At 44.8% G+C, this 23,444-nt stretch overlaps 1 pseudogene; it reads left to right on the top strand.

Annotated features, from left to right (window-relative positions):
• The first annotated feature begins 360 nt into the window (after positions 1–360).
• The window catches only part of LOC104865478, a 28,925-nt pseudogene continuing 5,841 nt past the window's right edge, over positions 361–23,444 (top strand).

The raw sequence follows: 23,444 nt of genomic DNA, 5'->3' as shown, positions 1-23,444 counted from the left end.
AGGCCGGCGCCGCTCAGCGGCGGCAGAGAGCCGGTGACGGCACAGTGGGCGAGGCCGCCGGAGAGGCTCAGGCTCCGACGCTGCTCCTGTTTCCCGAGCAGACGCCGACTAGACACCCCGGCCGCTGCCCCCTCGTTGTGCGGGCTCTGGATCTGCCATTTCCTCTGCCTCTCTGCTTGCTGCTGGCCCCTCCATTCTTTGACGGACGCCTGGTTTTTCTTCTTTTCTCCTCATACCCCTCTGAAACATCCTTGTATCGCTTAGGTTCAGAAGAAAGCATTCTGCTCTCCTGGCGATACCTGGGGAGCTTTTCTTAAGTGAGCAGAAGATGCGTAGCTGCCGTGAGAGTTAGGCCTCCCCATGAAGAATTACTTAGTTTTAGCAACGCATCGTGTCGTTTCTTTAAAAACCCCACGAGAAAGTGTGAAAATACGCATATGTGCCGGGAAGGCGGTGCTGAGGCCAGCTGAGCAGCCAAGGCTCTGGGCTCGGCAAACTCACTTCCACACTCCCCGGGTCAGCCGGCGGCCCCTTCCCTTCCAGGACCCTGCACGGCCGGCTGTGACTGGAAAGCGCCGGTGTGGGCCGGTAGCTCCGCACCACAGGCGGAGAGGCTGCAGCTCCGCAAGTCCGGGGCTCGGTAGGACAGGCTTTGGGAAGGACCCGCTCACAGAGGCAGTCGTCGGCCAGGCCAGCGCAGGAACCGACTCAACTCGGACACATCCCAGGGCTCTTCAAACGCATCTGCCCCGGGGTAGACCCGGACACCCTAGCGATGGGCCGCTCTGCCCCCGTCCCGGAGGAATTTGGCTTCATTCAGTTAAAATTAACAAAAGGGCGGGCTGGGGGTTTAGCTCAGTGGTTCTGGCGCCTGGGAGTTCGAACCCCGGTACCAGAAAGAAAAAAAAAAAAAATTAACAAAAGGCATTTTTCAGCAGCTCAAGGGCGACGTAAATAGCTGGGCAGGGCGTTAATTGCAGAAGTACTTTCTGGTTTATCCAGTGAGTAACTATGTGAATATGCTTTGGAAACTACCAAGACACTGCAAAAGGATTTGTTGCCGTTCTTTTTTTTTTTTTTTTTTAACTTGTGTACACAGATGCCTTCGATCTTCCACAAACAATTTTGCAATAGAATGGCAGAAAATGAAATAATTCTGAGAATGCTCTTCCAAGATAACTCATTTTCACCACTAGGCTGTAGGCGTTTCATCCCAAAGATAACTGTAATTCCGTAACAGGATTATTCTGCTGCATGAGGTGATCCATACCTGTATTTTCAGCTACTTGGGAGGCTGAAGCAGGAGGATTGCAAGTCCCAGGCCACCCTGGGCAGTTGAATGAAGGTGACTCTGACTCAAAAATAAAATTAGAAAAATACTAGGGATTTAGTAGCACAGAGTCCGTGGGTCCCTGGGTTCAATCCCCAGTGCAGGGGTGGGGGAATTATTTCTGATTACCCATGTAATAAGCATGCATTTGAGAAAGTTTGGCAAATGGGGAAAGTATGGAAGTAAAGTAAACAATAACTCAAATTCACAACCCCTTCACTCAGAAGTAATGGTCCGTGACATTTTTCCTTCTCCTTTTTCTCACCATATATGTGGAAATGATTTTACACATGAGGGAACTCAGCATGTGATGAATGTGGTCAGTTCATTTAGGTTTGAACTCAGGCCCCGCTGCTTTCGGACTGTGGGAGTCTGGTCTCCTGGTCAGGAGCTTGATGTCCCCCAAAAGCAGGGCTTTTGGAAGTGTCTGGTCACTGATCAATGGGAACAGGAATTTCTTCTTTTTTTTCTTTTGAAAGAGGAATTTCTAACGTTTGCACAGAGACATAGAAAGTGAACTAAGGATACAAATACAAAGCCAGACCAGTGTGTGGGGGTGACACACGCCTAATTCCAGCTACACTGAAGGCCGAGGCAGAGGCAGGAGGAGCCCACTATTGGGCCCTGAAGCCTGGCCTCCCAGCAGCCAGGACAAGGCTCATGCACGCCTCACCACCCAGGGTTACTTGTGTTATCTCTGTGGTTTGATTTTAAAAAGTAGGAACCATTTTGTCACTTAAAATTTTGCTTCTATTTGACTTTGGATAAGGTCACTTTTTTAAAAAATTGAGTTTATTTGTACGTTTTAGGTATACAGTACAGTTACATTCATCACTGGGATCTTGTACCTTTACATGACAGATCTTGGGTCTCATTTTTTCCCCTTGTCCCTGCCCTCCCTTCACCCCCTCCTCCCCTCCCCATTTACAAACACTTTATTTCCATTTTTTCATTTTCTCCTATATTTTCTTTTCCCTTATTACTTTTCCCCTACCCTTCTCACTTTCCCTACACCTTTAGCCCTTTTCTTCCTATTTCACATTGTCAATTATCTCATTAGGATCTTACGTACCATTATAGCTTTTCACACCAGAGAAACTACTCGGTATTTACACGTGTGACTTATTTATTTCACTTAGGAGTATATCCTCAATATGTATCCATTTTCCTATGAATGAATCTAGTTTTCTCATTCTTTATGGCTGAGTAGTATTCCATTTTATAGAAAAACCACATCTTCTTTATCCAGTTTCCAACTGATGGGCAAATGGGCTGTTTCCAAGGTTTAGCTATTACAAACTGTGCCGCTGTAACATAGGTGCGCATATATCTGGATAAGGTCACTTTTATCATTATTTCTAAAAAGCGTTTATTTTTATCAACACGTCTGCGGCACACTCTGCTCCCGCTCAAGCTGTGCACAAAGCTTCACTCTTTCACACCCACACCTCTCCCCTGCCCCACCTCCGGGGGTCCCCTTCCCACTTGCAAAATACCCATCTTCCTGTTTTTTACATCTGTCTTTTATTTTGCTATTTAATCTACTTAGAGTTAGGTTTGTATGTTTCCTTTTCATTTGTATTTCTTTTTCTGGGAACTTTTTTTTTTTTTTTTTTTTTTTTTTTTTGGAGACAAGTTCTCACTCTGTAGTTCAGACTGCCCTGGAACTCACTATGTAGCCCAGGCTGGTCTTGAGCTCACAGCAATCCTCCTGCCTCATCTAGAACTTCTTTATGTGTAATTTGCTTAATTTCCTATTGAAGGGCCAGGGATTTAGCTCAGTGGTTCCACTGCCTGCCTTGCAAGCCTAAGGTCCCAAGTTTGATCCTCAGTACCAAAAAATAAATAAAACACACACACACACACACACACACACACACAAAACCCCTATTGGACTCTTACTCATTTATATATGAAAGAGCTTGTACATAATGTTTTTTATAATGTGTTTGTTGAAGCAGGGCATGGTAGTGCACACCTATAATCCCAGCACTTGGGAGGCCGAGGCAGGAGAACTGCTGAGAGTTCAAGGCCAGCCCAAACTATATAGGGAGACCCTGTCTCAAAAAACAAAAAAATAGGGGCTCAGGATTTAGCTCAGTGGTTCTGCCGCCTGCTTCTCAAGGGCAAGGTCCCGAGTTCAATCCCTGGAACCAAGAAAAAAACAAAACAAAACAAAAACCTAAACCCATACTTGTTGCAAATATTATTTTAAACTATTTATTGTTTTTTGCTTTATCTTTATTGATATATAGATATTTTAAATTTTTATGCAAATGGACAGTGGTACTTTTATATTTAAGCTTTGAATGTCCTTTTGTATTTATTTATTTTGGGGGGGTTTGAGACAGGGTCTCACTATGTAGTTGAGACTGATCTGGAACTCACTATGTAGCCCAGGCTGGTCTTGAACTCACTGTGATCCTCCTGCCTCAGCCTCCCAAGTGCTGGGATTACAGGCAAGCACCACCATGCCCGGCCTGTCCTTTTATTTTTAACGAGAAGGTAAATGTTCATTTTTTTGGTTTTGCTTGTTTTAGAGATCACTGCAGCACTTTTTTTTACCAGGGAATCAAACTCAGGACTTTGTACTTGCAAGGCAGGCAACAATACCACTGAGCTAAATCCCCAGCCCTAGCACTTTTTGTTTTTAAAATTTGGAAACAGTGTCCTGTGAAGTTGCCTAGGCTGGCCTCAAATTTGAGGTCTTCCTGCCTCAGCCTCTAGAGTAGTTGGGGTTAGGTGTGTGTCACTACTCCCACTTGGTTTTGCTTTGTATTTGTATCCTTAATTCAATTTTCACATCACCTGTGCAAACATTACAAATTTCTCTTTCCATTGATCAGTGATCATTACATATTCAGTTACACTATGATCACAGGGCAGTTTCTCCACGAGCTCCTTCAAGCCCTCTCCAGTATGGCTGTTGCCCTCCCACCATCCTGTTTTCCTGGCCCGGGAGTCCTAAGATTATGGAGCAGAGGGGACGACTTTCTGGGTGACGGTGGCTCTCCTTGCCCTCTGCCGATGCAGGTTCCCCTCAGATGCCTTTTGAAATATTTAAAATGAGAATGACCCAACCCATAGGAACAGAACAAAGACAAGGTTCCAGGGAGGTTGAGGACTCAGCCAGGCACAGTGGCCCATGCCTATAATCCCAGCACTTTGGGAGGCTGATGACGGAGGATCACAAGCTGTTTGTACTACAGTCTGACACCACGTAGTCTGAACAACCAAAAACCAAAAACCAACAACAACAGCACTAGAGGCCTGTGGAGTTGGCCAGAAAAAGCATCTTAACATTCTAAGAGCGAAAGAAATTAAGAACCCAGTGAAGTATTCTAGAAGCCTGGATGAGAGGGAGCATTTCTGTGAGAAAGAAGAACGAGGGGCTACCTGCCTTGCAAGCACAAGGAACCGCATTTGATCCCTGGTACCAAAAAAAAAAAAAAAAAAAAAGAAAGAGGGAATTCAAACTCAGAAATGTAAATGAGGTCCACCACAGAAACAGTTTATCCAATACGTCAGTTTTGGTGTTTTGCCAAGCTTTTGTCAATGCATGTGAAGTTTGAAAGATGGCAGTAGGGCGGGGCATTTAGCTCAGTGGTTCCATCGCCTGCCTCAAAAGCGCAAGGACCCAAGTTTGATCCCTGGTACCAAAAACATTAAAAAAAAAAAAAAAGAAAAGATGGCGGTAAAAGTATCAGCCGGAAAAGCTGCCACAGGTTCTTCTGGTGACTTCATGTTCTTTGTTCATAAGCTTTGGGTTTTCAACCCCCCACGGCTCCCATCCCCAGTACTGGTGCTGAGCCCAGGGCCTTCCCACTAATCTGTATTTCCAGCCCTTTTTTATTTTTTATTTTTTAAAATTTTGAGACAGGGTCTCAGTAAATTGCTAAATTGCTTGGGCTGGGCTCCAGTTTGAGGCCCTTCTGCCACAGCCTCCAAGAATGCTGGGATTGTAGGCTTGCAACACCACACCCGGCTGACTTTCAAATCCTGCGTCAATTTGGGCCACTATAATTTTCCCATTAATCATCCAATTTACTGGGATCTGTTTATCTGTGCACACAAATGTTTACAGTTCAAAAATTCTGGCACATTTCTCATTTTCTGCGTGTGTGTGTGTGTGTGTGTATGTGTATAGATCAAATCTGAGAGCAAGATGTTTATTTCATTTGTGGTTTTCTCCAAACACCTGCTACTGGATTTCTTAGTTTTACTATTTTAACTTTATTTCTATTTTCTTTTTTTCCTGACATTCATTTTAGCTATTTTAATTTTGCTTTGTCTTTTCTTTGAGACAGAGTCTCTCTGTGTAGTTCAGGTGGTCTTGAACTCACTATGTAGCCCAGGCTGGCCTCAAACTCACAACGATCCTGAACAGGAGGCTGATTTCGACTGCCTAGAGAGAGGAACAGCGAGGTCTAAAGAAAAAACAACAGAAATGCATAACTTCGAAGTACACAAGGTGCTGAGAGGTCAGTTCCTCAGAGTGGGTACAGACAAGGACCCCCCTGAGCTCGCCATTTTATTGGATATGCATAATAATTGGAGGGAGCCCCTTGGATGACTTAGGGGCTGCGGAGATCTTCTGTCTGATCCTGTGCAGATGCAAATCTCAGATGTGGGCAGGAAGGAGAGCATTCCCACCTCAGTAGGTGGGATGAGCTGAGCTGATAAGGAATTTGTCCCTCCCCAGGCGAAAACTTTCTCTTTTTTATGACTATGGGATTCTCAAGGAACCAGGATGCCTTCAGCTGATGTCATCTTGCCAGTGAGCCCCAGCAAGCATCACTGACCACTGAGGCCTCAGCTGTGACCGGAGGCAAAATGGAGTTAAGTTTCTGCAGGCGGTTGCTGGCTCTCAGGTAAGGCAACATTGGGCCTTCGACAGCTATAGTCATACTTTAATTATGAAATTATTTTTCCCCAAAATCTATATAGAAATGCTCCTGATGCTCCTGCCTCAGCCTCCAAGTACTGGGAGTACAGGAGTGTACTGTTCTAGTTTTGTGTTCCAGTTGAGTGTACGGTGGCTACAACCTAAAGTTCATTACTCCCATGTGTATCAGATTAAGCCAACTGGTCTTGATAATATATATTTTATGATATTTAACATTGAATGGAGCATGCAAAGTGAAAGAGTTAAGAAAAGGAAGAGGTATTCGTGCTGGGTGTGATGGTATCTGCTGTTATCCCAGCACTCTGGGAGGCTGAGATAAGAGGATCACAAGTACTGGCCCAGCTGGGCAACTTTCGCAGTAGTCGAAACCTGATTCAAAATAAAGAATAGAACAAGGGCCGGGGATTTAGTTCAGCGGTGCCATGCCTGCCTTGCAAGCGCAATGTCTTGAGTTCGATCCCTGGTACCAAAAGAAAAAGAAGAAGAAGAAGAAGAAGAAAAAAAAGAAAAGCACAAGGCTGAGTGTGTAGCTCAGTGTGTGAAGACCCTCTGTTCAACCCCTGATACTGAAACTACACAAGGCCAAAAGAGTATTTTTGCCATCAGCTAATTTGTGCACCAGCTAACGTCCTGTTTGTTAAGCAGAGGTAGAAATATGCTTGTGAAGGCATCTGTTCAGTCTGCCTCAGCCCAGAAGCACAGGATGTGTGTAGAGGCAGAGGGACGAGGGCTGAGGCTGAGAGTCCGGGAGGAACAGGGAGCAGAGTGACTCCAGGACACGTGCTACCCTTCCCGGCTTGCTTCTCTCAGACAAGCAGAGTGCATGACAGTGACTGCAAAAACGCCTCAGAATTGTGGGAGGACATGAACCTGGCATGCTTAAGTTCCCTGTAGGATGTTGAGTAATGTCTAATCTGTTAATTATTATTATTATTTATTATTATTATTATTTTGGTACCGGGGGATTGAATTTGCGTCCTTGAGCTTGCGAAGCAGGCTGCAGAACCACTGAGTTAAATCCCCAGCCCTAATCTGTTAATTTTTAATTGAAAGTCTCTCAGAGTCTAACAAATGTGTGCAGTTGACCAGACATTTAGATACACTGTTCCCATTTTAATGTTCAGACTCAGTCAGGGAGGCTAGGTGTGAAAATATTTGTCTCCAGTGCCATCTAGTGAGAAGGGTTTTGAATGACATGAGTCACTCAGGAATCACCTTTGGAGGGGTGCAAGTATTGAGAGTGGCTTTCGGTTCTTTCAGGGACACTGGGGTTTGGCCCAGGGTCTTGGGCATGTCAGGCAAGTGCTCTAACACAGCCCTAAGCTTTTGGCTTTTAAGAGTTACAGATTCTTGAATTGTATTTCTTTGCAGACTCCAAAGAATAGAATCCTTTTTTTTTTTTTTTTTCCCATACTGGGGATTGAACTCTGGACCTTAGGCTTGCAAGGCAGGCATGGCATCACTGAGCTAAATCCCCAGCCCAAAAGAATCTTTATATTTAAGAATAAAACTTTTTTGGGCCGGGGATTTAGCTCAGTGGTTCCACCACTTGCCTTGCAAGCGCAGGGACCAGAGTTCGATCCCTGATACCAAAAAAAGAAAAAAAAAAGAATAAAGCTTTTTTTTTTTTGTTATCATAGAATCTATTTCAGAAATTAATTTATAAAGAATAGTAACCCAGTGACACACATAATAATTAGCTGTGTCTCAATACCGTGAGGGCAACTTTTTGGAGAAATAATATACTTGAACTTATTTTATTTCTATTTATTTATTTGTGGTACCGGGGATCTAACCCAGGACCTTGCACTTGCGAGGCAGGTGCTATGAAACTGAGCTAAATCCTAGGCCTGTTTCTATTTTTTTATTTTTTGGTACCGGGGATTGAACTCGGGACCCTGAGCTTATGAGGCAGGCGGCAGAATCATTGAGCTAAATCCCTGGCCCTATAATTGAACTTTATTTATTTATTTATTTTTGGTCCTGTGGATCAAACTTGGGACCTTGTGCTTGCGAGGCAGGCAGAGGAACCGCTGAGCTAAATCCCTGGCCCCCTATAATTGAACGTTAAAGATAATCCTTGGTAGAAAAGTAAAATACTGGCCGGGCATGGTGGTACACATCTGCAATCCCAGTTACTTGGGAGGCTGAGGCAGGAGGATGACAAGTTTGAACCCAGTCTGGCAACTTAGGTAGTTAAGGCTGTCTCAAAATTTTAAGAAGTCTGAGCTATAGTTTAGTGGTAGAGGGTTTGCCTAGCATACAAAAGGTCCTGGATTCAGTTTCTGGTACCACCATACAGAGGGAGGGAGAAAGGAGAAAGAGAGATTTGTGTGCCCAGTGTTGGCAGACATCGTGGGTACCACCATGTGCTACCTGCTTGATAGAGAAGACTTTTATAAATACCAAAAACCTATAAAGTGTTACAATGTAAAGTGGCTTCTGCTGTCTCTAACAGCAGTTTGTTTTATTTAGCTCAGAGCTAACAGGCACCGAAGGCACTAATTGCTGAATGAGGCATTTGGTCTGACCCTGAGATAACTGGGCACAGCGAGACCTTGAGCTCCAAAGAGACTGGAGCCACATGATCGTAAGAGTGTCGAGATGAAAAGGACCATTGTTAACGGTTGCTCCCCTGACCCTGAACACCCCTTCCTATGGGCTAGGATAGATAACTAGGAGAATCTTAAAGGTAAACTCCCCTAGCTGCAAATAATTTTATCTGGGTTGAAAGTTAACTATCCTGTGACTGTGATTTGAACCGTGAGAATGAAATGTAACCACCCAAATGAAGTCAAGGCTGTAAAACCCTATGAAAGGAGGAGTTGTAAGCCAGTGCGTGGTCCTACAGGCACTGCTTATCTGTGTTTGACCCTCGGCCATGAGTGAATTTGTTATTTTACTTCCATTCTGCTGCCTCTCTGTGTCACTTACTGATTCCTTCCATAACACGCTTAGTCCTCCCATGGCTGGGGGACTCTGCTCCCATTAGGGACACCCTGACCGGTTCATGGAGGTATGAGATGAGTACACCTTGTCTCAGGTCAAGGCCACCCAGCTCCAGGGCTCCCTGCAGGATCTGCTGAGACCTCTGGGGCAAATGCTTGGCTGGATCCACCTCCCTTCCCCTCTCCGGGCGAGGTCCTGCCATTCCTGCCCCACTACTTCTGCACAGACCTCCCAGGGCCTCCAAGAACATTTCCTCTGGACCCAGCCTGGGAGCAATAGCCCTGGGTGCGGTCACAGTGTGAGAAATAGGCTTTGTCTTTTCTGTCAAAGCACAAGGCCAAAGCAGCTCCATTTCAGGTTGAAATGACTTGGTCCTTTACTCACTATCCGCAACATCTCCCTGCTTAGTATGCTGAGCTGCAAGAAATGGTGACTGTGTACTTTCTCCTGAATACATGTTCCCTCCCTAACTTACTCAGCAAGGCACCTGCCTCTGTCAGTCATTGTAAACCTTTGAATTCAGCCAATGAATTGAAGGTCAGCTGCTACTCCTGCATTAGGGATAAAAGAGGCTACCCTTTGTTCTGTGTACCCGCTATCCCATGTCTGTGCCCTTCCGCAGAAGTAAAATGCCTTGACCAGATTTACTGATGCCTAAGTGCTTTATTATCTGCACTGACGGCTAGATTCTGAGAACTCAGTTCCACTTGATCTTAGCCAAAAAGCTGAGAAGTGATGGGAACTCAGTTTTAACACCAGGAACTGTATTTAAAATGAGATTTGGTTGCTGGACTTGGCTGGCTGTGAAGGAGGAGATGTGCAGTGCCCGTGTTTGTGTGTGTGTGTATGTGTGTGTGTGTGTGCATGTGCATGTGTTAACACTTTCACATGTGGTAAACTAGGCTGGGACACTGGGTGGGAACACATCACAAGTGTGATGTCTCAGGGAGAAATAAAGTTGAGAGTAAAGGATTGTGGAGTTAGCCATTGCTCAAGGGCCACCATGGTTTGGAGAAAGACATGAAGCCTAAGGATGGATCATTTCACCAACAGAAGAGGAAGGGTGGAGCCTTAAAGTAGCCTCTTTAGCTCTTGAAGCCTGGGACAATCAAACTGAGAACACTTACATTTAAGAGTAGCCAAGCTGGGCATGGTGGCACATGCTTGTAATCCCAGCACTTCGGAGGCTGAGGCAGGAGGATGGCCGCAAAGCCAGCATGAGCTACATGGTAAGTTAAAGGCCAGCCTGGGTTGCATAGCGAGACCCTGTCTTAAAGAACAAATGAACAGAGATTAGCCACCTTCCAGAAAATACTGAATCTCAGCTCCTGCCAGTTCTGCCGCATCCAGGTCAGGGTTCTGACTTGGAAGGAGGAAGACATTGACATTTGGGTGGGGATATATGGGTCACTGCACCAAAAACTGAGTTGTTAGGTTCCATGGGCACTCCGGATTGTATCAGTGACTTACTCCTCCTGTCTGAAGGTTTTTGTTTTTTTTAGTACTGGGGATCAAACTTGGGTCCTTGTGCTTGCGAGGCAGGTGGCAGAACCACTGAGCTAAATCCCTGGCCCCCTGTCTGAAGGTTTGAAGAACACAAGTCTTTCTCTGGAGCCACCTTAGCTCCCCTGTTGGTCATCAGACCCGTAAGGGCCAAGTCACAGGAGTGTGAAAGTGTGTGCGTGGGACTGCATCTTAGGGAGTTGGCAAAGGGGACAGAACATGAACTGGAGAAGGGAGAATTTACGAGAACATTCTTTGGTGGTAAAGGACTTCTACCTTGGCAAGGACCCCAGAACATGGTGCTAACACACTTTGAGGTTGCCCCTTAGACACTCTGGAAACCCAAGTATTGGTCTATATGAGGTGAGGTGTTGATGCCTGGTGAAGGGTGAGAGAAGGAGCCACAGCATCTGGACAAGGAGGCCTGATAACTAAAGACTGCATTCTCCAGGCTGGAAGGGGGCCCAGCGATGCTCTTCCACCCAGGCTGAAGCGTGGCCTAGGAGGAAGGGGCTGGGTCCGAGAAGGGCCCGAGTCTCTCCTAGAACTCGAAGTCAGGCGGATTCGAGGAGGCGCTGTCACGGGGCAGGTAGCAGAGGCCACCCTGCTGCGTGGAGACAGTGATTATATCGAGCAGGGATCCAGGCATCTTGGCACTTGCCTGTAATCCCAGCACTCTGGGAGGCAGAGGCAGGAGGATCACAAGTTTGGGCCCCACCTGGGAAATTTAGCAACTTTGCCAGACCCTGTCTCAAAAACTTCAAAAACTAAAAGGACTGGGGGTGTACTTCAGCGTGAAGGCCCTATTCAATTCAATCCCCAGCACTGCAAACCGAGCTGGAAGCATGCTGGCCGTTTGCAGGGAAAGCCAGGCCCACGGCACCATCCCTCCCCTAAATTGTCTCCATTTTCATTTGGACTTTAGACCTTAATTCCTGTTTTGTTATTGTGGGTTTTTCCAGTCATGCCTTTGCAGGAGGCCTTTGTCAGCAGGGTTCCCACAGCCACTGTGCCCTGGGCGCCCAGCCACACCACGTGGATTCACACCCGCCCTGCGTGCAGAGCTGAGATGCCGAGAGCTGCACGCCCTGCAGACAGACCAGGGAGGCCTTTCTGACTGGAGGAGGCAGCCTAGTGTGGGGGTCCCTCTCACGCCCCCTTTCCAACAGCTGAAGAGTCACTTTCCCCATGACCCCACAGGGTTTGTTTTAAAATTTTTTATTAGCACATGTTTGTAGTACACACGGATTACATCGCTGTGGGAAGGAGATACGTGTTCTTAACTTCCTTTTTCTTTCCTTGCCCTCCCTCCGTGCCCCTCTCCGCTGCAAGATCCCCTCTCCATTTGTCTTTTGCTTTTCCCTCAGAGCTCTTCTTGAGCTTGAAATTGGGCTGCTCCCCTTTTACTTGCTTCCATCTTTCTGCTTCTGTGGCTTCTGGCCAACTTCTTGGTCCTTCGGGGTTCCAAGGGCCTGCTCCTGAAGCGTCTTCTCTCTGTGACACTTCCCTGAAGGCCTCACTGAGAAAGCCCTTCCTCATTTATATAAGACAGAGAAATTACCTTTTTATTTTTTTGTTTTTTTTGAGACAGGGTCTCACTCTGTAGTTGAGACTGACCTGGAGCTCACTAGGTAGCCCAGGCTGGTCTCGAACTCACGGCGATCCTCCTGCCTCAGCCTCCCAGGATTACACATGTGTGCCACTGCGCCTGGCTGAGAAATTACCTTTTGAGATGTGCTATGTACCTGTACTAACTCCCCACAATTCATGTACTCATTACTGTGAACATGTATTAATCAAAATAATTTATAAAAAGTACTGAGGGTGTGGTGCATGGTAGAGCAGTTGCCTAGCATACATGAGACCCTGGGTTCAGTCCTCAGTACCACGAAGGGAACAACAGCATGATGTAGATGTACCAACTCCCCACGCTGCATGTAATCATGTACTGTAAACATATACTAATACAAAACAATTTTTAGAGGATGTATAAATAACCTGGTTATGTACGTGTAGCATTTCATGGAATTATTAGTGGGTATGGACCCCCCTCCTCAGACTACAACTGCTACATTCAACTTTCTATCTTTTTTTTTTTGGTACCAGGGATCATTACCTGGGTCCTTGCGCTTGCAAGGCAGGCGGCAGAACCACTGAGCTAAATCCCTGGCCCTCAACTTTCAAAGCTCTTGCTTGGTGGCTTCTGGCTCCAGGCCCTCATTCAGTCCACACAGAAAGCTTCATCTCAGACTGCACGCAGCTCAGTGGCGGAGTTCCCAGGTACGGTAGGTGAGTCCCTGGGCTCAACCTCAGCCCTGTAAAGCAATAAATAAAGCTTCCTCTCTGTCATATCTAGGGTTGGCTCTGGGGTTGAATGCAGACTTTGAGGGCACACGCAGGTCCCCAGGTGGTCTCTTCTAGGCCTCCTTTGTTGGCAGGGCCCAGGCCGGGATCCTCTTCCCAACCACACCTTTGCCCTAGAGAATCCCTTACAGCTCCCAGATGCTGTATCATCTTCACGTTGATCCCCCCCAACCACTGTCCAGAACCAGTTCCTCACTCTGGCTGGGTCATCCATCTGCCCCCTTGACATTTTTACTTAGATATCTAATCTTATCTCACACTTACATGATCGAAAGAGGAATCCCGGTTTCTCTCCTGCGGACTTTCTGCTCCCCGTTTTCCCTGTAGATGCCTGGAGCACCTGCGGCCTAACCTCGGTGTGGCGGTCCAGCCGTCAGAACACTAACACGCCTGAACTGGGGAGTTGAGGATTGAGAAAGGAAAGAACCCTCAAGCTCTTGAGTGGAGACCAAGAGAAGTCTGATTTATTTCACAGAAACAGCTCCTTTTAAAGGCTCACATCAACAGGAAGCTTTTAAGGGCACACACCAACAGGAAGCAACCAAGAAATTGTTTTTATCTTTATGTAAAGACCGGATTTCCTGACTTACAGATAACATCAAATCTTCGGCTGACGAGTTCCTGTTATCCCAGGGTCAAAGAACAAAGCAAGCTTATCAAACAGTGTCCTTGAAAAGTAGCAAATGTTACACAGATTGTGTTGATACCTTAATTGTACAGGAAGAAGTTATTTTCCAAATGTCCAACTCCAGTGGGCCATGACTGGGCCCTGACACCTCGGTGTTTCCTCCTTCAGTTTCTCAGCATGGCCACCCATCCTCGCTCCCAGATGGTCTCCAGCCCGTCCAATTCTCCGCATTGCCAGGGCTGTCGACCTAAGGTACTAGGACCCCTCACTTGGGATGCTATGCTTCTTCCTCGTCTTTCTGTTTGTCTTATAATCATTATTCCACACAGCAGCCAAAGATATTCACCGGGACAAGGACTCAGGCTAAAGTGGCGACGTTACACACGTCATGACTCTGCTCATCAGACACCCTTTGTTTCCCACTCAGAAGCCCATGCTTCTTGTCGTGGCCGCTAAGACTCTAAGTGACCGGGCCCTCCCCACCCTTCAACTTTATAACTTTCTCCCTCTTTGCTAGCAGCTCTACCCACCCAGCCACCCTCTCGCTGTCTCTCTCTTTCTCATTTTAAAATAACCCAAGCTGATTTTTATCTCACCCTTTGAACTTTCTCTTTCAGAAATGTTCTTACTCATATATTCATGAAGCTGGCCTAGGCAGAGCAGAAGATGTTGAGAAAGGATGATGTTGTTAGGCTTTTATGTTGAGTAACTTGGTGGATGTTGGTTCCTTCGGGGTGTGAGGACTAGAGCCGGAGACAGGAAATCTGAGACGTCTGTTTCTAGCTGACATCTCTAGAAGGCTCCGGTAGTGTGTTATCCGTCGCTGCATAACAAGTTACCTCCCAACTTAGGGCCTAAGACAACTTTTCTCACAAAATTTTATTTTCTGGGGGTCAGGACAGGTGTGGCTGGGTCCTGTAGCTCTGGAACTCTTACTGACTGCAAGAGTCTTAGGTGTTTTTGTTTTTGTTTTATTTTGTTTTTTGCTATACCGGGAATGGAACTCAGGATCTTAGGACTTTGCAGTTGGAAGCCGGCTTGGTGCCACTGAGCTAGATCCCCTGCTTAGGACCTGCTTAGGAGACCCCTCGGGGACACTTGGATGTTTACTCACAAGATTTGGTTCTGGAGGATTGTTGAACAAAGGGCTTCATTTTCTCACAGACTGTGAATCTCTGCTCCCTGAGCTCCTTATCACATGGGCCTCTCCGTGCAGGAGCTCATGGCATGAGAGAAAGGCTGAGAGAAGGTGCTGGAAAGATGAAATCCTAACCTAGTCCCAGAAGTGCCATTAAATATGTCCAGGGTTCTCCAGAGAAGCTGAACCAATAGGGGTCTGTCTTTCTGTCATCTGTCTGTGGTTTCATTCACCTTGGAGATGAATGACCTCCTGTCTGTCTGTAAGATGGGGGCCCAGGAAAGCCAAAGATTTCATTTCCATCCCGCTCTGAAGGCCTGAGCGCCGGGAGCACAGACATTCAAGGGCAAATGTGATGAAAGCAGCTGTCCTGGCTTCGGCCTGCTCTGTCCCATCAGGACCCTCGATGCACTGGGCAGTGACCACCCCCACCGGCAGTCCACGGGTTCCAGTGCTGTAGACACACTCAGAAGTCATGATACCAGCCGTCCGAACAACACTTAAAGAATCAACCACTCCATCAGTTGCCACAGTCTCTGTCAGAAGAAGTCATTGGCTTCAGTTCATCCTCAACAGCAGGTGCTGGGGTCCCTGGCAGCCAGGAGCTATTCTGAGTGCTTTACATGTGTACTGTGCACACCTTACAACGCACCTTAGAGCATCTCGTTATTCCCAGGTCATGAATGAGATGTCAAGAGATAAACTGATTTGCTTGAGGTCCAACAGCCAACCTCGGGGTACAGAGGTCTGAGCTGAGACTGTTTTGCCTTCGCTCCGGTGTCCCCAATGAGACGGCTGTACCTGAAGTGGGGTCAATAAGAGCTGGCATCTGGGCTTCTTGGGAGAGCACTGAACTTTCAGGCGAGAGGGGTTTGGAAGTTGCACTCACGTAACCCTTGGAGAAGAGCCACAGCTGATTCCCAGAGTTTCTCTCTAGCACCCAGGCTCCTCTGGGACCAAGGTCCCACTAGTTGTTTCTTCCTTTTTCCTTCTTTCACCAAATATTTACCAACTGTCAACTATGTGTCAGGGAAAAAGCTAGACCCTAAGGAATATATTGTCAGTTTTCTGGTTACAAAAGCTGTAATACGGTTTGTGAAACTCCTGAGGAACTTACACAAACTGTCCGCCTGGCTGTCATCCACTCGTACTTGAGCGCTCTTCTTACCAAATGTATGTGTATTCAATCGTGATGGGATTAGATAAAGAGCAATTTGCAAAGCATTTGTACACATTTTAACTCGGCTTACTACTCTGGCTTTCTCCATGGTCTACTTAGCAACCAAAGCAACTCTTCAACATATGATATTGAAAATAATTTTACAATTAAGTTAATTCTCACATGGCTTTTGTGTTCTTTGTCTATGTGTGTATGTGACAAAACACTGTTTTATACCGGCTAATGAATATGTGCTGTGCTTTTCCCCCGGGTCACTAATTACTCGCTGTTATGTAGTCTCGGCAATAACACGTTCAACGCCACGTCTACAGATTTTACAGTAACCACAGTGTGGAGGTTAGCTCATAAGCCACTTTTTTCTCATCTGTGCAATGGTTTGTTTTAGCTAAATAGGTTGGACAGAATTTAGAAGTTTATTACCAAGAAATCTGACACAGAACCAAGAGAGGACATCTGATGAATGAAGACAAAAATGAAATTATGCACTTTGGACTTTCTTTTTTCCTGTCTGTCTCCTCTTTTCCTCTTCCTCCCCACTCCTCTCCTGTGCCTCTCTCCTCCCCTTCCTCCCTTTCTTTTTTTCTACTGGAGATTGAACCCAGGGCCTTTGCACTGAGCGACATCCTAGCCCCCTCCTTTAACATCTTAGCCCTTTTTAACATTTTTTATTTTGAGATAGGGTCTTGCTAAGCTGCTTTGGCTGGGCTGGAACTGTAATTGTTCAGCTTCATCATGTCTGAGCACTGGGATTATAGGCGTTACAGGTAGGAGACACTATGCCAGGCTTCTACGTTTTTTGTGGGGGGGGTACCAGGGATTGAACTTGGGACCTTAAGCTTGTGAGGCAAGCGACAGAAACACTGAGCTAAATCCCCGGCCTCACATTGTTTAATCTATAATTTACTGTCAGGGAATATCACTGAAGTGGCAGCCTTTCTTCTTAATCAATAAAACACTTAAAAAATAAGAACAACGTTGTTGTACTTTAAATCTTTACTAAGTAATTAGATAACTATAAAGAGAAATATATTGTAAAAATCAGAGAATAATAGGGTTGGTGATTTAGCTCAGTGGTTCTGGCACCTGCCTCACAAGCACAAGGGTCTGAGTTTGATCCCTGGTACCAAAAAAAAAAAAAAAAAATCAGAATAATGGTAAAAACCAGGAAAATAATACCATCTAATTAATTTTGATGAGCATATGAGCTATCCATCTGATTACTAGTAAGAAATTCTGATAAAAGACAATTATTAATTTCTAAGGGATAAATATGAGGCAATATTATCATAGCTCCATTTGGGCCTTTTAAAAGAGTTTTCATGTTGTTGCCATGGAAATAACTGATGATTTACATAGGCGTGCTGCAGCATTTTTGTCTATTGGAATTGTCAGAATTTCCTTTACAAAAGTGTTTATTTTTATGTGCTTAAGAGACTAAAACAGAAAAATATCATCATCACAATTTAAATAAATATGAGCATACAAGAAGGTTCACATTTTGCTGGAAAAGCTCTCTGGGTTTTCTTTTTTTTTTTTTTACTTTCCATCCAGATATCTGTTTTTTTTTTTTTTCCTTTCTTTTTTTCATTGCTTATTGGTACTTTGTAAGTATACGGTGCTGTTACATTCATCATTGGGCTCTTGTACCTTTACATGATGTGTCTTGGTTCTTATTTTCCCTCTCTATACCCCTGCTCTCCCTTACACCCTCCATCCTTTCCTATTTACAAAGCTTTTGTTTCCATTTTTTCCTTTTCTTGTAGCTTTTCTTTCCTTCTTTCCTTTCCCCTACCCTTCCCACTTTTCCTGCTCCTTTAGACCTTTTCTTCCTATTTCACATCATCAGTTATACAATTTGAGCCTTATTTACACTTTCAGTTTTTCACACCAGAGAAACTATTTGGTATTTACACACGTGCGTCCTATTTATTTCACTTAAGAGTATGGCCTCAGTGTGCATCCGTTTTCTCTGGGTATCCTTAATCACCAGGTTTTTTTAGCATGCTTCTGGGAATTCTGGGGAACTTTATCAAGTAAACCAGTAAGCAGATTCCCCACGGCTCCACATCTGGAAGTTCTGAATGGGTTCTGGCATGAGGCTTTTGGGAATCTGATTTTTTGTTTTAAGCCTCACAAGTGATTCTGACGGTCACTTGGGAGTGGAAACCATGTCTGCAGTGGTTCTCAAAGTCTGTTCCCGGGACCTGTGTTGTTAGTATTACCTGGGGACTTGTTAGGAATGCAGATCCTCAGCCCTCCCCCCACCACTACTGAGCCATAGACTGGAGGTAGGTACTGTAGTAACGATCTCTGGTTTACCGAGTCTTCCAGGTGATTTTGATACTTGATAAGGTTAGAAAATCCTTTGCAGTTTTTATGCCCAATCCTCTGGCCTTTTAATCAGACTGAGCTGGACCCCAACTGCTCCTTTCTTTCTCTGCTACAGAGCTAAGGGAAGAGGCCTTGGGTACCTGTCCAGACCTTCTTCCCTTGGGTTTCTCTTCTCTGAAGTAGTATGGAGGGAAAATGACATTTCTAACTTTCCACTTCTTGCTTGGGATGGAGAACTCCTGCCATCTCTAGGCCCTTTTGCTTCCAAGGAAAACCAGAATAGGGTGACAAACAACAACCGCTATGGTGATGGGTCGGAGGCTCTGGGATTTTCAAAAGCTTTTCCTCCCTGCTCCCTGGTCTTTTAGCTCCCCTTTCCTCTGGACTGTGGTGCTCACTCCGTCCACACTTTCCCGCACCATCTTTAGCCCAGCCATGTAGTTCTTCATATCAACTCGAAGCCTAAAAAGAAAGTAAGGCCAGGCAACAGATGTCCTCTTTGAGCACAAATTTTAGTTTTACTTTTTAATGGCAATCACTCTAAAGCAAAATTTGCATGCCGCATTCTGGGTTTTTTTTGACTGATCATCCAACGTTATTGTAATGAACATTAACTGTTACACCCTACAACAGACAACAGCATCACATCCACGGAAGACTGAAGATGTGTTTGTCCACCAAATGATTCTAGATGTCTCGGGTTTATTCCTCATGTTTATTTTTTAAATCTTATTGAGTTTATTGGTACTTTTTAGGTATACAGCACAGTTACATTCATCATTGGGATCTTGTACCTCTACACGACAGGTCTTGGTCCTCATTTTTCACCTCGTCCCTGCCCTCCCTTCACCCCCTCCACCCTCACCTATTTACAAAGACTTTATTTCCATTTTTTCCTTTTCTCATATTTTTTCTTGTCCCTTCTTTCCTTTCCCCTCCCCTTCCCACTTCCCCTACACCTTTAGCCCTTTTCTTCCTATTTCACATTATCTCCTTATATTTCTTTAGTTTTGTCTTTCCTTTTACCCTCAAGATCTCAGTGAACATGCCCAACTAACTCTTTCAGTATTTTTTTTTTACTCTACTTCTGATTTTTTGCTTTTAATCTGAGAGGGCTGGAAACCAGAAATATGCTAGTTAAAATTATGTTTAAACTGAGTACAACAAATTGAGTTTAACACTCAAATTGTGTTGAGACTGTGTTAAAAGGAGTATTTTCTGATATTGCACATGTACAGATGAATAGGATTGTTATGGCTTGTATCCAGATGTTCCCCAAAGCATCATGCAGTCACAGGCGGGACTCTTCAGAGGTAGCTGGATCTAGAGTGTGTGACGCTGGGAATAAGGGTGTGAGTGCTGCCTGCCCTGAGGTTGGATAGCCCGGATAAGATATAAGAGATAGAGAAAGAGGGCTGCAGTTGTTGTTCCTGCTTGCTACTTGTTGCTTGCTGCTTAGGTGTTTTTGCTGCCTTCTGCCTGCTATGAACTGTTTCCCCTCTGCTGTGCCATCCTGCTTTGAAGTCAGCCAACTATGAACTGAAACCTCTACAAACTGTGAGCCAAATAAACCTTTCCTTCTTTAACTTTGGTTGTCAGGTATTTTGTCTCAGCAATGAGCAAAGTAACTAAGACGGGGATCCTTTGAGAAAGCAACATGGCAACACATGCTGAGATCCATGAAATTCTCATACTCTTTGGCTTGTGAGTTCAAGCCCAATCCTGGGCAACAGAGTGAGACCCAACCCCCGCCTCCCCCCAAAAACCTAAACCAAAAACAAAACACGAGGCTAGGAGGTAGCCTAGCGGTAGTGTTCTCACCTAGAAGGTGAAAGGCCTTGGCTTCAATCCCTAGTACTGCAAAAGGACTTACTTTGGCTTATGGTTTAGAGGTTTCAGTCCACAATAATTTGTCACCGTTGTCCCTGGCTGGTGGTGGGGCAGTAATCATGGTAGGGAGTACATGGTGGAGTAGAGCTGTTCATCTCATAGCTGCTAGGAAGGGAAGAAGGGAGGGAGGCAGGGAGGGAGGAAGAAAGACAAGAGAAGGGGAAGTATGGGAGAAAGAGAAAGAGTAGGGAGAGAGAAAACACGACAGAGAGATCAGGAACTAAATGTACCCTTCCATGGCGTGTCTCCTGTGACCAGCTTCCTCTGACCAGGCTCCACCTCCGATAGCCTGTTAAATCCTGAACCCATAAGTGGATTAATCCTTTTTTTTTTTTTGAGACAGGGTCTCACTATGTAGTTGAGACTGACTTGGAACTCACTATGTAGCCCAGGCTGGTCTCGAACTCACAGCGATCCTCCTGCCTCAGCCTCCCGAGTGCTGGGATTACAGGCACGCACCACCTCACCTGGCTTGGATTAATCCATTTGTAAGGTAAGAGCCCACAAGATCAAACATTTCTCAATGGCCCCACTGCTGATTGGGGACTAAGCCTTAACACATGAGCTTCTGGGGGACATATAAGTGTCAAGCCATGTGAAACAATAAATGAAAAAGGCAATCTTCTTATTAATTTTAGGGTTTAGAAGCAACATATTAATAATTGCTATTTTATGTAAGTGAACTCATTTAAACTTCACAAAATCCTAAAAATAAGTACTTACCATTAAAAGCTCCACTTTATAGATGAGGAAGCTATTATCAAGCGTGTAGAAACCTACAAATAATTGGTACAGAGATTCAAAGCTAAGCAATGTGCATCTGACAGCCTGTGTTTATGGCCACTAAACTTTCAATAGGATGGTTGGTTTATGTGTGGCATACTAGAGCAGTTGTTCACAGTGTCCCACTTCATTCACAAAAGTCCCAATTGGAATGATAAATCATATAGATACCATAGTTTGAGGTGAGTTCACAGCCATGCTCAGATACCATGGGGATTTTCTGAGACTGAATACCAGCTGGAAGAGGGAGCTGGTGACCAGAATGGGGTTGATCTAAGAACACGTGTGATCACAAAGGATCTGTGATGAAGTGGGTGTTGTGTCTTTAGGCTGCCAAAGCCAGGATGGGGACCAAAACCAACCAGGGTGGGGCACAGAGGGGACTACAGCAGCAATGGTGCGCTCAGGTGCAACTGTCTGCAAAGAGGGTCACAGTTCCCCTCCCATCCAGAGAGAGAAGGTACACTAACACCCTTGACCCTTCGGTGGCTTTGTCGCTTTCTTTGACCGAAAGGAAGGGACAGAAGTGAGACAGTCACTGTAACGCTGCGTTCTGAGCCCTAACCCCACACGAACAAGCCCGGTTTAGTTTGGTGGCAGCTGAGACCATGCAGACAGGGACCCAGCTGGCCCCACCAGACGTGCATGCAAAGCTCCATGGGCCCAGCCAGCCCCACTGAACATGCAGTATGGGAGGAAATGATGGCCAGCTGAGCCTGTGCTAACTGCTGACCCACAGAGCTGGGGGCTGAACAACTCATTGTTATTTTAAGCCACTGGGGGCTAGGGTAGCAGGGGATGCAGCAAAAGCTAACAAATCCATCAAGACACCTGGAAAATTAGTGCCAGCTTCTATCCATCAGAAGTCTAGGCCTGTTCCTCGGAAAGTGTCTTAGTAGTTCTTGGCACAGGTGGACAGGAACTGTGTGTCTGATGCCACTCGGGAAACATGAAAGTCACTGAGCTCAGGATAAATACCTGTGAAACATATCCAATAAGGTGTGTGCTTCCTGCTTCCAGAAGATAAACCATAGGGCTGGGGATTTAGCTCAGTGGTTCCACTGCCTGCCACGAGTTCTATCCTCAGTATCAAAAAAAAAAAAAAAAAAAAAAAAAAAAAAAACATGCCAAACAAGATAAGCAAAGGGACAAATTTGTCAGATATCTAAATTTTCCTTTATTCAGAAATCATTCCTATTAGCGGGTGTGGCTCACGCCTGTAATCCCAGCACTCAGGAGGCTGAGGCAGGAGGATTGCTCTGAGTTTGAGACCAGCCTGGGCTACATGGCGAGTTCCAGGTCAGTCTCAAGTACATAGTGAGACCATGTCTCAAAAAAAACAAAAAACAAACAAACAAACAAAAGAAATTATTCCTGTTGTTATATGTACATGTATATGGCATATATTCTTTCTTGAAATTACTCAATATGTAATCTTTTTTCTGGCTTCTTCCACTCACCGCAATATTTTTGAGTTATAGTGTGTGCCATTATTTCATTATTTTTGTTAGTATGTGCTAGCTATACACAGTGATTATATTAATCCTGGGGATTTGGTACATGTACACATCTTAATTCTTTTTACCTCTTTACTTCTTTTTAGTCCCTCTTCCCACTTGCAGAAAATCTTTTTTTTTTCCTTTTATTGAGTTTATTGGTACAATCTAGGTATACAATACAGTTACATTCATCCTTGGAATTCTGTACCTTTACATGATAGGTCTTGATTCTCATTTTTTCCCCTTGTCCCTGCCTTCCCTTCACCCCCTCCTCCCCTCCCCATTTACACACACTTTATTTCCATTTTTTCAGTTTCTCATATTTTTTTCCTCTCCCTTATTACCTTTCCCCCACCCTTCCCACTTTCCCTACACCTTTAGCCCTTTACTTCCTATTTCACATTATTAATTATCTCATTAGGATCCTGTGTACTATTATAGCTTTTCACACCAATGAAACTATTTGGTATTTCAGTTAAAGAAATCTCTGTATGAACATTAAAAATAGGGAATCCTAAAATAAAACTAAAAAGGAAAGTAAAAGAGAAAAGGCAATGATGTAATATTGAAATAATCCTTAATTCTGGAGATGAAAATGGTCCCTGAACATATTTAAATTGCTTCTTGCTCTTATAGTCTTATTCTTTTTTTCATTATTTAGAGAATACTTTATTAGTTTCTGTAATCAAACCCATGTAGATATGACCTTACATATTTAGTACGATGTGTTACCCCTGTACAAATGGAAAAAAAATAAAAAATAAAAAATAAATAAATTAACATTTCTAGACCAATATGGTTGTCCATTTCCGTACAATGCCAAGTCAATACTGTAAATTGGGATGACTTTTTCCAAAGTTGGCAACACCGTTAAAGTTTCCCAAAATTCAATTTATATATGTGTGTGTGTGTGTGTGTGTGTGTGTGTGTGTGTGTATGTATA

This window comes from Fukomys damarensis, unplaced genomic scaffold (genome assembly GCF_012274545.1).
Source record: "Fukomys damarensis isolate Sample0158 unplaced genomic scaffold, DMR_v1.0_HiC HiC_scaffold_15, whole genome shotgun sequence".
Classification (NCBI taxonomy): Eukaryota; Metazoa; Chordata; class Mammalia; order Rodentia; family Bathyergidae; genus Fukomys; species Fukomys damarensis.
Note: the sequence above shows the minus strand (reverse complement) of the source record. Positions and strands in the feature narration are given on the sequence as shown.